Consider the following 21,800-nt stretch of genomic DNA (forward strand, 5'->3'; position numbering starts at 1 on the left):
CAGATATTCCCATTTGTTCTCCATTCACACCAATGACACAGTGTCATCTTCTGGAAAATTATTGACTATGGGATTTTATGGGATGTATGTACCCCCCTGAATAACGAGACTGTGGTTTGTGTGTTTTCAGTTGTGTTTGGTGCCTCGGGCCTCAGGTCTTTTTCTGCTTCTTGGAGAGTAAGGAAGCTTCAGCATATAGCAAAGAGGTCTTAGGAACATTTTGAAATACGAACAAACTTATCGACGAAGGAGAGTAAGCAAAAGGTGATTGTAGGAGAAAACTGGATTAAAGTGAAACTTATCACAGGTCTTACTTCTGCTGGGTCAGTATCAGTCTGCCCTGGACCTTCAGATATCCTTAGAGTTTTTCTTGAGGAATTTGAAATGTTGTTTTTTCTGTGCTCAAACAAGAAATGTACTTATGTATTTTTAAACAAGGTGTTGTTTTGTCTGGATGCATTGTTCTCTGAGTAGAATGTTGCTGTGCATTTCAAATGGGCAAACAATCCAATTAGAGAAGCAGGAGGAGGCCTGATAAATACTGCTTAAAATGAAAAATGTCTGGAGGTACCAACAAAACATATCTTTTGAATGCTAACAAAAAAACATTTAATGATTTTTGGTAAACCCATCCACATCTCTAAGATTCTGGAGAGGACATGAGTTCAGGTTTTGTATGTTTATTGCAGATTATTATAGGAGTGATCTGGGTTATATTCTGAAGCCTTTCTTACGAATAGAGAAGTGTGGAAGAATGTAATATGTTTAGTTTGTAAAAATACCAGCTACAGAGTGAAAATCAGAGGAACCTTTAGAGGAATTAGCACTACCTTTTTGATTCAGTGGGACTTTTCCAGCTTACCCTGGCTAGGATATAACTCAATAAGTGTAAAAAACACATGAAGACACATGAAGATATGAAATAAAGCAGCATGAAGATTGTTTTTGCAATCCTTCCGTAAGTGGCTTGGGGTTACTGTTTTATAAGAGAAAGAATTTATCTAGAAATTTGTCCAAAGAGATGGGGAGCAGCTGAGCATGGAAATCATCAGAAGGGAACATATAAAGCTGAAAATTCCAAACCTTCATTTTTCTTACTAACTTCCCCTCGTGAATCCAAGTAAGTCTGCTGCTCCACTTATTTCTGTACCATGAAAGTACTTTGTTGGTAGCTATGTATACTAAAACATACATACTACCTGTTTGTAGGGTTTTTTTGTCCAGTAGCGTCTGCAGTTATTTCTAATCTACTTAAGAGATTTAACCAAAGTATTAACATGAGCCAGAAAGCATAATGTTGTTATTCTGACATAGAATAACATAAATATCCTTTAATATAGGTAACGTCTATGCTCCATAACTCAGCTTTTCTATGCTTTATAATTTCTTTCCTTTCCATTCTTTGTTTTCACTTTGGAAGTATGTCAGTTCTCTCCATCTCTGTTTATTTATATGATCAATAATTCAACAGGAGATATTTCCCAAACAAACCCCTGAAAGAGGTGCAGGTGTGACTAAACACACTGTCAAGGGATCTTTCAGAGTCTTCATTTTATCAGCTCCAGTGCAACAAGCTACGTAAGTGTGTGCCGAATCTTAAGCCTATGAGAGGTCCCATTTCTTTGACTTAATTACTGATGTACCGTGATGAATTAGGACTACAGGTTGTATCAACATTGCATCAAATTATATCAGACAAATCCAGCCTCCATTGTCTGTGCCCCAAGCTGGGCAGATGTGAGCTAGCTCCATTTTGGAAACTGTACAGGCATATTAATGAAATGACTGGTTGAGGCTCATAAGCTTTGTTGATGAGCTAACTTGGGTACCGGTCTGGACCCATGTGTTTAAATGGTTTCAGATCAGAGCAAGCTCACATCCTACCAGTTATAACATGGGCAATCTGTGTTTGCCATTCTCTTACCTCTGCAAAGGGGAGATGATCAGATGGGACAAGCAATGAAGCCAGGGTCAATGTGTACGGATGAGTGCCTTACCCAGGGCTCTGCTAGGTCTCCTTCTCGGCCAGCACCACTGGGCCAAGAGCTCGAGTTTGTGTGTTGCATCCTTTGCAAAACCTGGACATATGCTGACACAGGTCACCCTAGTGTAGCATTAGGCAAACTGGGAGGGTTCTGGACCGGTAGGTACTAAGGCTTCTGATCCATGCCTTTTTAAACCACCTTCAGAGGCAGAAAATACATTTGGCTTCATTTTAATGCCTCTGCAAAAGATTTACTATTATCCTTGTTTGCAGTAGACAAACATACCCAAAGATTCTAAGGTTTGATTTGGCAATTGAGCTTATAAAATAACAAACATAATCCCTCCATCCTCCACTGAACAGCTGGTGCAAACTTATTAAATGGCAACCTCATTTTGCACTGGCTTCTGTTGGGTTTTTAGTTTTTCCGCTCTCTGCGTAGCATGCTCACTCCACACGTTCTTCTTTCTTTTCTGTATTTCCACTAGCCTTTCCTCTATTTACTTATTATTTGCATTTCAGTACCTACTGTTTTGTATGATGTTTGATGCTTTGCTTCATGTAATACTACCTTTGATCTAATGCCTACTATCGCCCCAAATGCTGCCATTGTTCTTGACTTCTCACTCTACGATATTTCGGAACTACTTTTAAAATCAACACTTTATAACCTTTTCTAATTGCACTCCCTCCGCTACCACTCTGTGTTTGAAAACTTCCCATGTTATGGCACACCGCTTCATTGCTGTCTGTCTTCCCATCTGCTCACTTTTCTTTGAGACCTCAGCCTATTCCATACACAGTTTTATACAGATAATCTGTGTTAGCCTTATTGGTCCTCTGTGAACCAGCAGATATTTAGAGAGCCTTGGTGTTCAGCTTTCCTCAGATAAGATATAAGCAACACAGAATAAGGTTATATGGATGTTTTACTTAAACTGTGCATAGGAACAATAAACTCCTGGGAAGAGATAGTCACACACAGAGCGTGTGCAATCACTCCAGTAATTAACCCAGATATGAATACCTGGCTCCCGCATGACAGAAGTTTAGCCTAACTCTGGAAAGAGTTTACCTCATACTGGATGCTCTCTTGTTGCCTGCTGCAATTTTAGCCATAATACTTACATTAATTTACTACTTCTTGCCTAAACAGTTCTTTCATATGCTAGGACAAAATTACCAAAATAATAAAAATTTAATTAAAATTAAAAAAAAGTATAAAAGTGCTGTTTAATGATTTTCCTATTGCTGTGTAATGTGGGTGCAAGTGTCTCGCTAAATACATAAACATAGATAACCCTTGCTTTCTCTCTTCTTCGAGGCAACATTTCTTTCCTTTATAACTCATCCCTGGAGAAAGGTTCATGAGTGAAAAATCATTGCTAACTTTGTTTTTTGCCTTCACTGTGAATTTCTTTCCTGGAGCAATAATAAGAAATAATTGGTGTAATGCTTTCCTTCAGAATCCGTAGTATGTAACAAATTGTCTGTTGTTTTATTTGTTGTTGCCGTATTTAAGTGTATTAATTTTTCTCCTTGGCTTATCTATTTTATTTTAAGTTCAGGGCCTTCCAAACCTTTTTGTAATATTATTTTAGGAGCCAGATCAGTTTTGTAGTTAGATGTGGAAACTAAGATTCAGGTCTCAAGTCTCCCACTTCCTTCCTGGATTAACTTCAGCAGTTCCCTTTTTTTTTTTTTTGAGCAACCACCAATAACTAGTTGTAGATGTCCAGCTTAATAAACAGACTGTAAAGCAAAATCAGTCAGAGGCTACAACTTAAACTGGCATAAGAAGAGAGGTGTTTTCCTGGTGTCCCCAAAAAGCAGGCCAGCTGAGCCGCAGAAATCAGTGTCTTGTTAGTCTTAATTCCTGTATGTCTCAATTTACCTTTTTGTAAGATGGTTGTAATATATAATTCACAAAGAAGGAATGTTCAGTCTGTTTAAAGCTTGTGAAACATTGCTCAGCTTTAAGTGGATTGCATTTGATGGGTGCTAAGTTTAATGATGATATTATTTTCTGCTATTGTGAGATGGTGCTGCTTAAAACCGATTTGGAAAAATTGGCTGGATGGGCAGATTCTTTTGTCATATCTGAGCAAATTTAGCAAATCCAAGAACAAAAAATATTCCTTGGTTACATCTTTGTGACCCTGTTTTCTTCCTTAGTTCATAGCTAGAAGAGACATTTGTAGCGTAGATGGTATGAATAATAATCTAGTGTTCAGTTTTTGGTCTGTAGGTCCAACTTACTTTGACAAGTAAGGATTCTCACTAATTAAGAGTGGGAAAATGGAGATTAGAGAATCTTAAGTCTGCACTGTCTGGGTCAGACTTGCTGGGATCTGTCTGTGCAGGTAGTCTGTATCCACCTGGACAGAAGGTTGGAGGGACAGAGTGACAACGCAGACTACCCCGTCCTAAGTGCTGCAGGGGTGGCTCCAGCTGAGTAATGCAGTCACAGAATACAATTCATCCTCATTCAAGGCTAAAGCGTCACTCGGGAGCGAGATTGATCTTTGTGCTCTATGTCAATAGCACAGGAAACACCTCACTGGCATTTATCTCCTGTTAGACACCCAAACCATTCCACCACGCTGCTGAGATCTAGGCTTACATGTTGTCCAGTCTGGTAAACATCAAAACACAGAGGAGATTTTTTTATGTATGTTAAAGAAAACAGGGTTTGCAGGAATATAAATTATCCTTTGAGAGCTCTCTGAGAGCTCTCTCAAGGAAAAAAAAGGTAAATAACACATTAAAATGTTGGTTTAAAAAGTCTTTTCAGTATCTCTTTAGATCTGAAGAGAATATATCTGTTCTCATTTTCTTTTCTGCTCCTTTGGGTTTTTGAAAATATACAGCTGCTTGCTCAACAGAGGTAATGGATTTGAGGACAGGCATTCTTGATTATGCTGCAAATAACCGAAGACCTTTCTTCCCATGGTATTCTTAAAGGTTCAGTTTTACAGAATCACTATAAATACAGAATCACTGCTTGGGCATTTCATCCAGCAAATAGGAGCTTCCATTTCATGGACATATTAAGCAGTGAAATGTAGTTTTAGGAGCATAAGCATGGGAATGATGACTGCTGAGTTCTTTGGCTTACAGGCGCAGGTTGGCATGGGGGTATTTGTTTCCTCAACTCTTTCTGGCTAATATTTGCTGAGTGATCTTTCAGAAATAATTTAATCTCTTTTGGCTCCTTTGCAAAATGGGTAGCATTCTGTTCTTACTCACATAAATGCTGTTTGATGGTACACTGAGATCCTGAAATGAAAGCTGCTACATAACTTCAAAACATTGTCATTAAGCTAAAAATGAAGCAGCATCATGAAGTATGGATTCAGCTACTAAAGCTGGAAACGGAAAAAATGCAAGGGGGTTTTGCCCTTGTATTCTGGATCTAGATGACTTGTTGGGGCCCTAGTAGATTGTTCCAAAACTGATGATATTCCAGTGCCTCATCCAAGCAGATCACCAACAAAGCGAGGCAACAGTTTAAGCAGGAGAGTTTGTGGTCTTTATCTGCAGCATAGTGTTTAGTATAGATAAAAATTTATTTCTTTATCTTTGGCTGCCATTCCAGATGGGAAAGTTTTGCCTAGCCAGCTCAGTCTGGCTTTCCAGGTAGTTCTTGCATTACATTCTTTTGATGGCGGTAAATTGTAGTGCAATTGTAGTTTACACTATATGAGATTACTGTTATATTTGCAATCTTTTAATTTCTAAATTTCTTCTCATAGCTGCAAACCAAAAAAAGACTGTCTTTCTTTTCTTGGGAAAAATTAAACATGCATTTTACTTATTGGTATTAAATGCCACTTAGGTTATTCCACTTGTTCTAAGCAAAGAATGGACCCTTTTAAAAATGATAATAATAAAAACTTACTTACCCTTGCATCCAACCTCTGGGTAATCTATCCTTTAAATGACAAAAAATATTTGTAATAATCTTTAAAAAATTTACACATCCCACTGGTATTCACTTCCAAACCCAAGCTACACTTTTTTCTTGTCACCTATACATATTTAATATACTTTGGGACTTATAAAACAATATGTCTTAGGCCAACAAGCGCACAGCTGTTCAAAGCAGGTTTTAAATTATGTTCTTGGCCTGTAGCTAACAGTATGCTTATAATATACAATAGTAACAGTAAATAAAAGGCAAAGAAATAACCGGGAAATATAATCAAGAAAGAAGAAAATAATCTCCCTTAATAAAAAGGAGATTGCATTACGTAGTCATGACTCCAAGTGCCATTAGGATGTTGGGTCTCCATTATCTATAATACCCGAAATATTTAATTTGCAGCTATGAGCAATCTTTAACACACAAAAAGGCAGGGCTCATGCAAAAGTAATTTGGAAGTAGTCAAATGCCCCAACTTTCAGCCTCTCTTTATTGTTTGAGATAGGATTGCTGTACTTTAGAATATATTTTTCACACTGTCAGATTCCTTATTTGCTTCGTTGTGTAACTTTAACGGTGTCTTCTTTCCCCCTCCTTCTTTTTTTGGGTCTATAACAAATTCAGGGCTGGTGAGTTGCCATTAAGGGAACGACTGCAGTGTCATAAAAAAACCCACTGTGAAGTCAGGGACTTGGCCACAGGATATTAATGAGAAGGGTAGGTATAAAATCAGGAGACTCAAATCAATGAAGCCATCTTACAGGATGAGTATTGGTACTGTATTTTCCAAGGATGTGTTATCAAGCCCTTCATTTGCACAGCCATGAAGAGCTGCATGCTTACTAAAGTGCTTTGTTAAATTCCCGCTTGTGGCATCAATATACATATATTCATTGGCAAGATGCAGCTCTGAACAGTAAAACATTCTCATGGGGAACTGGAATGTCTATTGTACTATGATATTCCAGATTTTACAAGCTTGAGTAAATTTGGAGTTAGGCACCTTTTGCAGAACTGATAAGGAACACATGCGTGGGAAATAAAGAATAAGATTTCATGCTGCAACACTGAGGCAGAGTAATATGATTTGGTGCAACAACTGTGTTAGTTTGTCCTGAGAATCCACAGGCTGGCCCCTGAAGTGACATAATACGCCTTATTTCTGTTGATGTCACTTGAATTACGATGGTTTATTCAAGCTGAGGATCTGATCCTATAAGTTAGTGGAAAGATTATTGCCCTTTGGTGACTTTGAGCCAAAACAGAATAGAACTGTGACAGTGGAAAACTGACTTAGTCATAGGCGATAATTCAGGAGCACTGGCCTGAAGCTCTGCTCAGGGCACAAGAGGGGATAAGGCGAGATGCTCCCTAGTTCAGGGCATGAACATAAGTCTTTATGCAAGTTATGCTGCTGGGAAATAAAGCTATGCTAGCGATGTTGTGTGCTTTTAACCTTCGGTACGTTTATGTGAGAAAGCAGGGGGAATGAAAAATTGTAAATGTGCCTGTCAGAAACCTTGATCAGTCTGGGAGGTTTATAATATGCTTGTAAAAATATACTATGGTCTATGGCTTTTATATCGTAGTTCTTAGGACAGAATCACAATTTTTTAAATAACTGATACTTAAGTCATAGGAGAACAAGTCATAAAGAAAATTGTACTGAGGTGTTTTTCTCATGTTAAAAGACTTTGTGACTTTAACAAATGAAATGTTTCAGCCTCCATCAGGTGGCCTCTTATTCTGTACCTATTTATTCATATGCTTAACCTTGGGCTCTCTGAATTGTCCCATTAACGGCCCCCCTGATGCCCTGCCTTAATATCAGTTAGTTAAGCTGGGTAACAGCAAGGAACCCTGGAGAGAGATCAAGATGCTATTGCACTAAGTGCTGTACAGACACAAAATAAAAAAGACAGTCTCTGCCCCAAAAGCCTTCCAGGTAAAGCCAAGAGAAAACTGATGGACACGGAGAAGCAGGCTCAGAGGGAGTATAGAAAGTGCAAAAATGTTATGGTCAGTCTGAAAGTCAAAAGTTTAGCCAGGCCTGACTTTGGTGGGCTTAATGTTACTGAAGGGTTTAAAAGAAGACAAATAAGTAGTTTCAGAGGTACTTGAAGAGTACATGCCTTAGGGCTGAATCAGTGAGAGGACAAATGAAAGTTTCCCCTGGAAAACTTAAACCAGTGGGATGAAAATTATGCATATCCACAAATCTTCGCAGGACTGGTGCCTATGTGTTCAGGGTGATTTTTCATGTTTTTCGTTATGTATTTGGATTGTATAGTCAAATATTATATGCTTAGCTCTGTGGGGGAAAGTAATTAAAGATTAATAAACAGATTCAGCACAAGAAAATTCTAATTATGAATAGGCTGAGTTCTTCAGCTTGGAAAAATGTAAGAACAGATATATAGGACCTATGTGTGAATAATTTCCATAAAATTGTTATTGCTTAAAGGCAAATATAGCTTTCACTATTTATGACTCTTAGATGGTTGCTTTTTTTTTTTTTTAAAATTGGTATTTCCTTAATTTCATTCTTTTCCTTCCTATTCTCTCTATGCCGTGGTTGAGGAATTGCCACCATTAATACTTCATAACCTCCAGAAATGTAGAAACAAATCACCTTTTGGTATTAATGCAATATTGCAGAGTGTAGTTCTCAAGGCTGTGTAAAGAAAGGATTAGACTTTACGGGGGAAAAAACCTAGCAGTAAAAATGTGTCTAGCAAAACACATTGAGAGTTTTTAAACAGTTTAAACAATTTTATCACATTCTGTAGTGACTTATTAAGTGTCTTCAACCTTTATATATTCCAATAACAACCTGATGTCTTCATCTTATCTTATGGAACTATAATTGGCTGAATCCAGGTACCAGTGCCTGGAGGCCATACAGTCTTATAGACTTTAATGGCTCATTAGGTATTTATTCACTTTAACTTAAACAGCTCAGCCATTTGTGGAAAATGAGCCTTTAAAATAGAATTAGGGTTTTTTTTCTACCCAAGTGTAGTGTATAACCTGAACTGCCACTGAATTTAAATTTCCAAACCTGCCAGTTTAATTTGGCCTTGCTGTCTTCCCTTTTCAAAATGAGTTATAGCTTAGTAATAACTTCTTATGCTGAAGAAGTATGCTGGTGGTACTTAAAACTGCTTGAATTAAACAGAATGGTTCCTTTAGTTAAAAAACAAACCAACCCCCACTAAATGTGTGGTTAATATATTTCGATAACTCACGCTGACAGGTGTCATCTCTACAGGCTATCTCTAGCCTTTAATCATCAGCAAGCAGAGACTGGAGGGGTCCTAATTAATCTGAATTTTAGCCAGGGTGGTGGGTGGTTCTACTTCACTGTTCAAAATAGCACAAGCCTCAACACACATGGTGCACCTTGGGTTGTTTCCAAAAACATGAGCCTATGAGAGAAAGAGGCTGTAAAAGATCACAGAGGATGGGGAGAATGTGATGGTGAGTTGCCTTTAACGGTTCCAGCTAAAGCATGCACTTTGCATGTTGAACAGTTGTCACACAACAGGGAACTCTAGTCTCCTCTTTTGCTTTCTGATCTGGAAGGCCTGACGCAGAGAAAAACATGGTTCGTGTGCAGGATTTCATAGCTCTGTGCAGGAGAGCACAGAAGGATGCCGGGCTCACGGCACTCCCTGCCTGATGAACCACAGTCCTCTCTGTGAAAGGTTAACAGTGGAACAGCAGGTAGGGGCCTGCTGGCTTGTTAAAACTGAACCTATCACTACCCAGGAGTAGTTTGGGAGATCAACTCTGCTGGATGCACACTCTCTCGTGTCTCCCATTCATGCAGATTCTCTCTGCACACGGTAAAGGTGACTGAGAGTCAGCTCCTTCCATACTGTTTGGAGTCTCTGTTTTTTTCCTGAAAAAATATAGTTAGTTCAGTGAAAATGTACCATAAACAAAATGTTGTTGAATGGTATTGTTGCAAATTACTATGCAAGGAGACATGCTCTTGGGCTTAAAGGAAGTTCATTTCTGTAACGTGGTTAGCTTTATGTAGCAGTCCCTGATTGTTTCTCGGTGCGTGCAAGTTTTGCCAAAGTACACTCTTGTCCTTCACTGCCCAGTGCTGCCATGCTCAGGACAACGACAACGTGGCCATGTGGCATGTGAAAAAGAGAGAATTATGTGAAGGATGCCATGGAATTTATTGCTGCATTAGGCTTTTTGGATCATCAGGTTCTCTGTAGGAAGCATGAGGAAGGCTAGGGAGAGTTCTTGCCCCTTGAGATGCTGGTTCTGGTAGGTTAGTGATAATGACAGGTGAAAATTCTGTTCTAGAGCCAAGCTACACAATTTTCCATTCTAGTAGGTCTGTTTCTTTCAGACACCTATATCATTAGGCTCAGGCTTCACAACCTAAGAGAAGTTTTGTTTTATAAATACACAATAATATCTGGAAATTGCTTTTAAGCTGCCATTTTTTCATGTTTCCTTTGTTTGTTCATTTGCATTATTTGTATGGTCTGAAAATTTCCATATTTGCTCTGTTTTGTTGAAAAAGACGCTATATATTTTGCTGGGGGAGGGTTTGGATTGGTTTTGTAAAGGGGAAAATATAAAGCTCTTAAAATGCTTAGGAATAAAAATGGTATCTTTAATATGAACAGATTGTGATGGACTATGCATGCTTCAGACTCATGCAGGCATGGAGGTGGGGCTAAAATACAGCATTGTTAGAGATGTGGGCTAAAGAGTGAACAGGATGAAACTGCGGAAAAGCAGGTGTTGCTTGCTCCTCCATTTAGAATTAAAGGAGCAGTAAAATACTGACGGATTCTGTCTCTTCCAAAGCGATCATTAAGGTTAGCTAGTTACTTTAATTCACTTAGAGTGGTGCTTAAGGACAATTTGTTCCTCATTTCCCCCTGCCAGCTGAAGCAAATGGTTTTCTTTTCTTTTCCTCCCTTTTTACCTGATGAGACCACAAAAGGCATTGTGAAGAGGGAATGGCCGGAGACAGGAGCCTGTTTACTCCTGTCATGTCCCCTTTTCATTATCCCGCGTCTGTTTTCTGTATGCTGAACAGTATCTACAAATCCTAATACCCAATTTAAATTGATTTCAAATAAGTGGCACAGGAATACATAAGCAGTGAACTCTGTTTCATGGCAGGGGAACAGCAGAGACGGTAGCTTGGTGACCCTTTCTTTCAAGCTTGTATAGTCTCTGCTGCTCTGACACTACCTCCATTGATCAGCACCTTTGACAAATGAGTCCATTATTGTCTATACGAAATGTTTCTATGAACCATTTTTTAAAAAGCAATATATCTACAAAATTAACTCCTGGACAGCTTTTAAGACTATGCCTCTCCCCCAATAACACAGTTACACTTAGAAAAGGTGCCTTGATGTTTAATTACTGCAGAGAACTGGGATGATGTCCGTTATCTATGCTATTGGAAAGGTAACAGTAATAGCATCGTCAGGACTGAATGTAGCTATGATGTACATAAAATGCTGCTATGTCCTCTACCGTATCAGAAAGACTGTACCCCACATCACATAGTGAATAGAGGGGTCAGAGTCCCTTAACCTCTTCTCTTTCCGTCCAGTAGATCCATCCCAAGAAACATTATTAGGGTAATGGTTCTTCTGGGGCAAGATAGTTACTACTAAATCAACATTACTTCCTAATGAATCATGGTTTTCTGTGGAGCTCTTGAGCTGGGCCTAGCTCTGCTTAATTTAAAGTAGCTGTGTTGACATAATATATTTAGACTTCTGTAATGTGTTTGACTTAGTACTGCACAACATTCTGATTAAAAACAATTACCGCTATACAAAATCGGTGTTGTACATATTAAACGGCTCCCAAACTGTCTCGACGATAGCTTGCAGAAAGGAGCTCTAAATCGGGAATCAGCACTCAGGGGAAGTTTCCAGTTTCTCCGGGGTCTTGCAGTGGGTTCGGCACAGAAACTCCAACGAAGTTCTGCTGGCGTAAATGAGGCAAAGGGCTGATTTCAGTAGCAAGTCGGGGTTGTGTGGTGGGTGGAAGTCGTCCAACATCTGCTTTCAGTGTAACAAGACCCAGGCTCCTAATTTAGGCTACACTTCTCCAGTAAGTGCTGTGTAATAGAAGTGAATTAATCTGAAAAGGTGTGGAGGACATTGCGCGTACCCAACTGTTTGTGACCACTCAAGAATAACGTGGTAACTGAGGAGGCAGAAGCGTGACTATATAGACAAGTACAATGAGGCAGGTTGTACCGCTTTACTAATGGCAGAACTAATGTTCTGGCAGAGGAACATCATGTCAGCTTTTGGAAACTGTGCCTCTTTTTTTTTTTAAAGCTTCTGTACAGGGTGTCGGTGTGCGGGTGCTGGCGGCGGGTGCTGCAGGGTCTCTGTGAGGCGAGGCGGGGCTGCCCCGTGCTGGACAGAGCCGGTTCCAGCTGGTTCCAGCCGGTTCCAGCCGGTTCCACAGCTGCCCCACCACAGGGCACGGCTGAGCCCGTCAGCGACGCTGGTGGTGCCTCTGTGGAAGCCTGTTTAAGAAAGGGGCAAAACGCTGCCTGGGTGTGAGGGGTGAGGGGAAAAAGTGTCAGAGAGCAGCGTGAACCCCAGGGGTGGAGGAGGAGGAAGAGGAAGGGCTCCAGGCGCCAGAGCAGGGATTCCCTGCAGCTCCTGGAGGACCCCACACAGGAGCAGGTGGGTATGTCCTGAAGGAAGCTGCGGGGGGGGGTCCCCCGTGCGGGACAGAGCCGGTTCCAGCTGGTTCCAGCCGGTTCCAGCCAGTTCCACACAGGATGGGTATGTCCTGAAGGAAGGGAAGTGCTGCCTGGGGAGAGGAGGCAGAGGAGTTGGGAATGAAGGAGTGAAGCTGAGCCTGGGGAAAAGGAGGGGGAGGGGTGTGGTGAGGAGGGACAGTGTGGTTTTAATTTTGTCTTTTTCTCACCATCAAAATCTATTTTAATTGGCAATAAATTAATTTTACCCAAGTCAAATCTGCTTTGCCTGTGACGGTAATTAGTAAGTGATCTCCCTGTCTTTATCTTGACCCACGAGCTTTTTAATCTTATTTTCTCCCCCTGTCCTGTTGAGGCAGGGGAGTAAGGGAGCGGCTGGGTGTGTGTCTGGATGCAGCCCAAGGTCAACCCACCACTACTCCCTTTCTGAAAAGGTTCAGAATATACATACAGGAATCTGGTGTGGAAAACACAAGGTAATCAATGTATTAATCTGGTGGAAATGAAGGTTTTGATGTACTTTAATTAAAGCCTATGTGAGGGAACAGCTTGTATGAGGCACAGCAGACATTTCCTTAGTTTAACAAGCAAAGTCAGGATAAGATCCAGTTAACTTTGCTTAAACTATAGTGACTTATTCAAATTGAAGATCTGGCCCTATAGGTCAGTGGAAAAATAACTGACCTGTGTTGACTTTGACCCAAAATATAGTAACTTAGCAACTGAAAGCAGGATGAGACCTGGTGGCAGACAACTGGAGCCAGCACAAATTCCAGTCAGACTTCAGGTGCTAAAATTTCACACAGAAAGTAACCAAACATTGGGATGATTTGCAGAGAACTGTAGAAGAGTTTTCATTATTTCATTTTATTATCTTTCTAAAAATCTGTTCTAACTCCTACCACAAAGTATGATCAGGATGCAGGAGCTAGCAAGTGACATATTTTGACCTGAATTATACTGGAAGTCAAATAGATAAACGTAGTATTCCCTTCTGGAATAAAAATTCCATGAGGCTGAATGAGATCACAGCCTACAATGATAGTGTTCACTGTCTCCTAGCACCACAAATGATTAGAAGCAGAATTATAGCATGGTGATTTCATGTCAGAGGACAATGCTTTATTACTGTTTGATTTATTTAGTAATATAAGTACATTGAATCAGAGCAGGGGAAACTGCCTTAGAATTATTTTTTTTGTTAGCTCAGTTATTTTTGTTTTGGTCTGTCTTTCTAGTGACCTTCGTCTGAATGTAAGGGATTCTATAAAACAGGGATGTGACGGTTTTCTTTAAGTTATGATTCACCCAAATATAGCACTAGTGAAACAGCAATCTGCCAAGGGGACAAAGGAGGTTCAAGGGACTTGGCAACAAGCTGATGACCTAAATATTAATATAGAATGGATTCTTTTTGTAATTTCCATGAAGATGATAATAGCTACTGTTGATTACTAGGTGGCCGCTCCTGAGTCACATTTATGTACTCAAGTGGGAATTTATCATATTTAATTTTTTGTATAAGGTAAATCTGGTCTAATTTAGGAATATAGGTTCGCTCTACAGTCCAGTGGAATGAATTAAGCCTCTCCAAAGATGATCATCCCATCATAAGTTCCTGAGGTAGGTGGGCTAACATAACTTCTAGAAATATCTGTATTACTACATATCATTAGAGGTATTCTAAACAGGTGCCTAACTTTTCGACTCCAACAGAAAAAATGTTCAGTGCTGGCTTGAACAGACCTGTCTCTCTACCTATGGTTTCTCATTCCATGCTGCCAATTTAGTAGCACCAGCTGTTTGTGGAGCTGTGACATGAATCATTGGGGAACTGTCCTACTCCCTGCTGCAAGGGCACGGTGAGATGGTGGGGAATAATTAAAACAAGAAGACAAGTAGGTGGGGGTTGCTGCCCATGAAATCTTTGTGCAGTTGTATCCTTGATCAGCTAAAGCAAGGAGATAACCATACCTAGGTGCTCACACTGATCACAAGCCTCCGTAAATAGGTCAAACAAATAAGAAGTTTTGCACTTGGAAAAGTTCTCAGCATTTGATGTAATCTGTCTAGATCAGTATGGGCAAACACAGGACAGGGACTAAGATCTGTAGCTGTGATTTAATGAACGTGGTGATCCTTAACTTTCCATTAAGGCTAATTCAGTATTTTTCATGGGCACTTAAATTCACATTAAAAATACATTCTTTGCTATTGTATGGTTTCTGTCAAATTAACCTCCGGGTAGCCCACCCTCAAAGGTAACACAGTTGTATTCCATGCAGCAATATGACATACCACATCTTCAGTGAATGTATTGCCCTTGGGTACACCAGGGGTTACTTAAGCAGTATTTCTGGATGTTTGATTACCATGTTGAGTTAATTAATGGGCTGCATGCGATCTCTATTAATTAGACCATTCTCAAGCCTTGATAAAATGTATGTCCTTATAGTACAGCATAATAGTTTCACAAATCCCCTACAAACTGTGGTTAATTACAAGCTCATCATGATTTCAGGATTTAAGGGAATAAAAAAAAGATAAAATACATTTTTTTAATGATTGGAAAATGGTTCTAAGAAAAATCTTCCATAAAGTGAAAGTAATGATGCTTTTTTGAAGATGAAATGATTTGGTGGAGAGAAACACTTTTTCTTTTAGAAAGATATTTTTACAGCTTTCTGTGGGAGGAACAAGCTTAGGAAGAAAAAAAAGACAGAGGGGACGCATTGCTTCAGTGGAGGGGAGGAAAGACAGTAACCTATAGTTACTATTTCTTTAAATTTGATAGTCAGCTGTACTCAGCAGTGTAAACTCCCCTTTCCAAATGCTTCTCCTTATTCTGGCACAGCTGCCTTTACAGTCTACAAGAGTTTAGGTTGAGCACAGAGGAGAACTTTGTCCCACTGGGTTCCATAAAATTCTTAAAAAAGAATAGCATGTAATACTAAATATAATAGTTAATATATTTATTATATACACATATGTATATTATATATCATATTTAATACAATTAAAATTAAAATTTGATGAGCTGTGTGGAACTGTGTTTAAATTACAGTTGTGCTCTTTCCTCAGTTATCTGAAGAACAGAGTCCTTCTGCAACATTAATAATTGTGTGTTTACACTGATTCATTGCAGCATCATTTGACCTCTTCAACTACTCCTCTCCACAGGATGACTGCTTATTGCATGGAAACACCAATGCAATGGTAAGCTCAAATACAAATTTAAAAATATTATCAAAGCAGATTAGAGAGTATTTGTTCAGTTATTGTCTATCCAAGTCATCTTGCAGGACGTGAAAAGCAATCAATCAGCTTCATTTTAGGAGTGCTGTTTCACTTACCAAGAACCTTGATTAAGATAGATGCAAATGCAACTCTGGCTATCTTTAAACTGGTGGCTGATCATAACTCTTTTAATCTAAGACCTCATTTTAAATTCTACGGGAAATTTAATAGTTGCTGGGGAAAAAGTAGCATGTGCTACCCAGACAAAGCACTTGTCTGGGTAAACAAACAGCTTTCAAAAAGAAAAAGAGGAGAAACCCAGAAAAAAAGCAGAAAAAAGGAAGAGTAAGGAAAACAACCCACCTCAGTAGGAGCTGAGAATACTCAATATTTCTTATAACAAAGCAGGAAGAATGATTCTCAGCACTGTTGAATCAAACCATCATAAAAGAAGTTCTAGTGCATTGTAAAAGCAAGATAAAATTTTCCATTTCCCTGTAGAAACAAGCGACAGTCTTGCAACACAACAAATTTCTCCTGCTTTGACTTCCTTTTCTTAAACTTAACTGGAGTGTGGCCAGTGGCAGGACGTATACCTAAGTAAACTACCAGCTCACAAGGCAGGGGACTTTATTCCTATGTAAACCCAGCTTGAACATAGAGATTGCTTCCTTTTTCCCGTACTAGATAGGAGGTAACTAACAACAGAGATTTAGTATTCACCTGTACCTTGCAGCACAAGGAAGGACAGCAAATAAGAGATGGATGTAAATGTTGAGGGGTTAATTTTGAGGAGGCTGAAAGCAGGTGAGTGAGGTGGAGAAGAGGAACACACAGCAGTGGCTTTCCGGTAGATGGCTCTATTATACACCAGACTGTCCTGCAGCTCCTGCACCTCTCCCCAGTGAACCTGTGTTTTGTCTCAAGCAAACCTTTAAACACAAAACAGGTGCACAGATATTTGCCTTTTCGTTTGGGCACCAGTGTCAAGCGTAGGTGTCTTTTTTTATTATTACTGTTTTTCCCTCCGATCATAATATGTTATTATGAAACTACCATGACAACAGAAACTTTCACAGTTAAACCCCAGGACACAGAAAAAACCAGCACTTGGTAAGCTCATAGGCTGTGAGGACTAATAGCTGATGTAGAGAGTTCTGCTGAATTATTGGTTGTACATCTATTCAGATAAAATTTAACAAGGTCAATTAAAGCCTTTTGTTTAACGCAAGGTTACTTCACAAATGGTTTTTCCAATTTCAGAATTTTTGTTGTTTTGTTTTTTGCAAAGAGCACAATATGGGATTGATGACTCTTGTTATTTTGCCTATAAAGAGAGGTCTTAAATGCTTACAAATGCCTGCCAAGTGCAGCCATTCAGTTCTACACCACAGAACTAGATGAGTTTTGCTTGAGTTATAAAATGCATTAATTTAAGATTATACCCCTGTATGCTGTGGAACATATGTAGGTACAGCACAAAGCTGACAATTTGTCAGGCCCTTCTCCAAGCCCTTTTCATGAAGAATGAGATCCCACTTGGATCAATTACAAGTGAATAGACGTTATACACTCAAAATCATGCCTTTGTTGCTTAACAGTGCAAAATATTGTTGGTATAATTATTTTTGTGCAGTCCTCTTGCCCTGTGGCATGTATCCAAATGTGATTCCAACTCTACCTGGCTCTAACCCAAGACCGCTCCACATAAGGCCCTCAGGATCCTAATTCTCTCATTCAACTAACTATGACCAGTGTCTGTGTGTTTTTGGTTCAACATAGAATCATAGAATAGAATCATAGAATCATTGAGGTTGGAAAAGACCTCTAAGATCATCGAGTCCAACCGTCAACCCAACACGTTTTGGATGAAGAAATCCAGGACAAAACTCCTTGGATTAGAAGGACTTGGAATTTGTGATGCTATTTAGATCTTTGGGAGGGAGGAGGAAGAGAGACAAAATCTAGGTTTGGCTCCTAGGACAGTTCATTTTTCTACAAAGATGGGTGTTATAATTATAAAATTTTTCTTCATGCCAGAGAAGAAATGATGTTCAACTGTGGTGCTCATTCTCATGTCCTCATGTTGGACACAGGCTGTTGAATGTGTTGTAGATAACTCCAGTCTAACAAGACTCCATTCTTGCTTCCTGGAATCCTCAAACCCTTATCCATACTTTTATGTCTCTAAAAATCGAGTGGAAAACAAGTCTGATGTCTTATGATAGACCATACTACTGAGCTGAGGGGTACTGCTTTCTGTACCAATGGAAGTTTGGTGACGGGTTCCTTCCGTTCCTGTCCTAGCAAGATTAACTGTGGACCCCTCAGAGGGTGCAATTTGACAAACCAGTCTTTGACTAAAGCTAAGGCTAACAGTCTCCTGATTCACGAATGTGTCCTTTGGTGTATGTAGCAGATCCCACAGAGTTTCTCTGATGTCTTATAAAGAGTTGGAGAGAGGTGGAGCTGGGCACTGTGGTCGTAGGAAAACCAGAGCTCTGGAGACTTCTGTATATATATATACAGAAACATACAATGGTCCGTGCAGGGAAATCCAAATCTTGTTCTAGTTGTCAGTGGCCTTCTGCAAAAATTGGTACAAATCTCTTGTACCATGCAAATTCTTCATATATTTCTCCTATGTATTTGATAAACTTTTAAGTTCTTTATCCCTGAATGTCTTTACGTGATACTATTTCTTCACTTTGGCCCCTGATATTTTTGGAGCCATTATATCATTCTGATTTTAAGCTCCTGATACATCTGTTGCATTACACACAAGCAGCCATGCATGCAAATAAAGTAGGTTCCCAAAACAGCTTTATTAACTGGGGTACCAAATCCATTTTGAGTAGCACATAATTCAGAAGGGAGATGGAGCATATGACATACAAGCAGAGGGTGGGAGAACTGGGTTTGTTTAGCCTGGAGAGGAGAAGGCTGAGGGAATTCCAGAGGTTTATAAACAAGTCAGAGCTGATTCTTCTCGGGAGGGCACTACAGAATGGCAAGACGCAACAGTTACAAATTTTAACATGAAAAATTCCAACTGGATATGAGGAAAAAACTCTTCACAGTGAGGATTTTTAAGCAGTGGGACAGGGGCCAAAAGGGTAAAAAGGGAGGGGCCAATATTTCCATTTTGGACATTTTCAGAATTTGACTGGACAAAGCCATAGCAACCTTATACAACTCCACACCCAACCCTGCTGGGAGCAGCAGCTTGGATTAGATGACCTCCTGAGGTCCCTTCCATACAATTTCTCCACAATTCCATGACCAACATCTCTCCTGGGTTGTTTTTTTCACTTCACCTCATAAAGAAGGGGTACCTAATGTATTTTTGTAGAAGTTTTGGATGAAGAAATCCAGGACAAAACTCCTTGGATTAGAAGGACTTGGAATTTGTGATGCTATTTAGATCTTTGGGAGGGAGGAGGAAGAGAGACAAAATCTAGGTTTGGCTCCTAGGACAGTTCATTTTTCTACAAAGATGGGTGTTATAATTATAAAATTTTTCTTCATGCCAGAGAAGAAATGATGTTCAACTGTGGTGCTCATTCTCATGTCCTCATGTTGGACACAGGCTGTTGAATGTGTTGTAGATAACTCCAGTCTAACAAGACTCCATTCTTGCTTCCTGGAATCCTCAAACCCTTATCCATACTTTTATGTCTCTAAAAATCGAGTGGAAAACAAGTCTGATGTCTTATGATAGACCATACTACTGAGCTGAGGGGTACTGCTTTCTGTACCAATGGAAGTTTGGTGACGGGTTCCTTCCGTTCCTGTCCTAGCAAGATTAACTGTGGACCCCTCAGATGGTGCAATTTGACAAACCAGTCTTTGACTAAAGCTAAGGCTAACAGTCTCCTGATTCACGAATGTGTCCTTTGGTGTATGTAGCAGATCCCACAGAGTTTCTCTGATGTCTTATAAAGAGTTGGAGAGAGGTGGAGCTGGGCATTGTGGTCGTAGGAAAACCAGAGCTCTGGAGATTTCTGCTTCAGTATACATCTTTAGAGGACACAAAGGAGGTACTTTTTACATTTACCTGCAACCCGTTGCAGCAACAGGGAAGATACATTCTCTCTTATCAGACATTGCAAACATAATCGAGTCCAAGCTTTCCTCAGAAATAACTTGCAAGAAACAGCTCTTCATGCTACATAACATAAACAATTGCTAAAATATGCAGATCAGGAAAACTAATGATGTGTAATACTATAATGTTTTAAGTGTCTTAATTTAGTTTATAGGCACTCCAAAAAAAACCTCTTAAGGAGCCAAGCATCAATAACGTGAGCCTGTGCTAGCTAAGTAATTACCTCTCGGTGCTGAATTCTTAAATATTAATTTGCTATATGCTATTCATCATGTGCAACACTGTAATCTGTGAAGGCAAGGCAAAATCAAGGCTCCAAAGTAAAAGGAGAGAGTAGCTTTTTCAGCCAAGGTTCAGAGTTGCCAATTCTTCAGACTTGCATCTCCCCCACTTCTTGACAGACATGCATATGACAGTTTCCAGTGCCTGTTTTCATGGCATGTACAAATACTGACATGACATCACTACACACTCTTCAAAGCACTGCTGTAGCTTAGTTGCAGAAACCAGCTTGATGTGATGGTTGGTAGGGAGAAGGTGTGAATGTCTGAGACTTTTACAAGTTTACCAATTTGCTCCTAAATTACTGCAGCATTACTTTTATTTCCTTGTGAAGTGGCCAAAGAAATACCCATGGGTTTATTTTTGCCCTTAGGACAGACGTGCGGTTCCTGTTGTTAGTGGGGTCAGTGAATACCTTTGCAGAACAACTTCTATGTAATCAAATCAGGGTATATTTGCATTGCAAAGTGCAGTATAATAAAGACACCTGAGCTAAGTTCAAATGAATGAGGTCAGATACTAAAGGCACTTCAGCTGTAGTAGTATACAACAACCCCAACTAATTTACTCCGTCTCATAGGCTGTAAGGAAAAAACCCAAATATTTAACTTTGAATCCTGAAATGTCATATTTAAAATGTATCTAACATTATATCTCATGCTTTTCCACTAGGAAAACTTCACTTCTTGGACTTCAGCTTTTCCTTGTCCTATGAGAGAGGCAATCTGGACAGGTAAACAGAGGGGAAAATTGATGTATTTCATATGCCCTGAAAATAAATAAAATTGATTTGGAGAATTTTCTCCTAGGTTGAGCAGGCTGTATTGGTTGGGTAGGCAGTCTTTTAATGCAAAGCTACATTCTGCTGCTATGGTTATGGTCATGCCGTAGTCACGCTTTATTATGGTTATGCTGTGGTCGCTATTGCTAGCTGTAGCAATCACTAGGATAACAGATTTCTGACTTGAGAGAGGGGGAAACCTCAGCACTGACGGAATTCTCTAGTTCTGCTGTTAAGAAGATTGCTACAAGTACACCGATGTGCCTAATAGACAATGCCAATAAACACTGGGGTGGAAAAAAAAAATTCTGCTTTTACTACTTATTTGGTGTAGGATTCTCGATAAGTGATTTCAACCACTTGGTGCCTCAAGGGTCTAATTTAAGTGGCAAGTCTCCACAGAGCCAGTGAAATTACAATACTTAGTGGCAGAAAGAGGAATAAAAATCACTCCTTTTTCATTGTGCTTCATGTTAAAATGTGTTCATTTGACAGGAGAGATCCGTCAGGGTGGGTGTTTTCCTTCATTTGGAAAGCAGTGGACACCCAAAATGAGGCAGAGAGAATGCTTGCTCCTTTTTTCTCTTTCACAATGGTTTATCCAGTAGTAAACTCCAGCCAGTAAGACAGCTTCATCGGGGGCCCAACTTAAATGCCTCTATGCAAATGCACGTAGAATGGGGAATAAACAAGAGGAGTTAGAGATGTGCGCACGCCTGCAGGGCTACGACCTTATTGGCATCA

Source organism: Aptenodytes forsteri, unplaced genomic scaffold, assembly GCF_000699145.1.
Source record: "Aptenodytes forsteri isolate BGI_AS27 unplaced genomic scaffold, ASM69914v1 Scaffold50, whole genome shotgun sequence".
In the NCBI taxonomy this organism is placed as follows: domain Eukaryota; kingdom Metazoa; phylum Chordata; class Aves; order Sphenisciformes; family Spheniscidae; genus Aptenodytes; species Aptenodytes forsteri.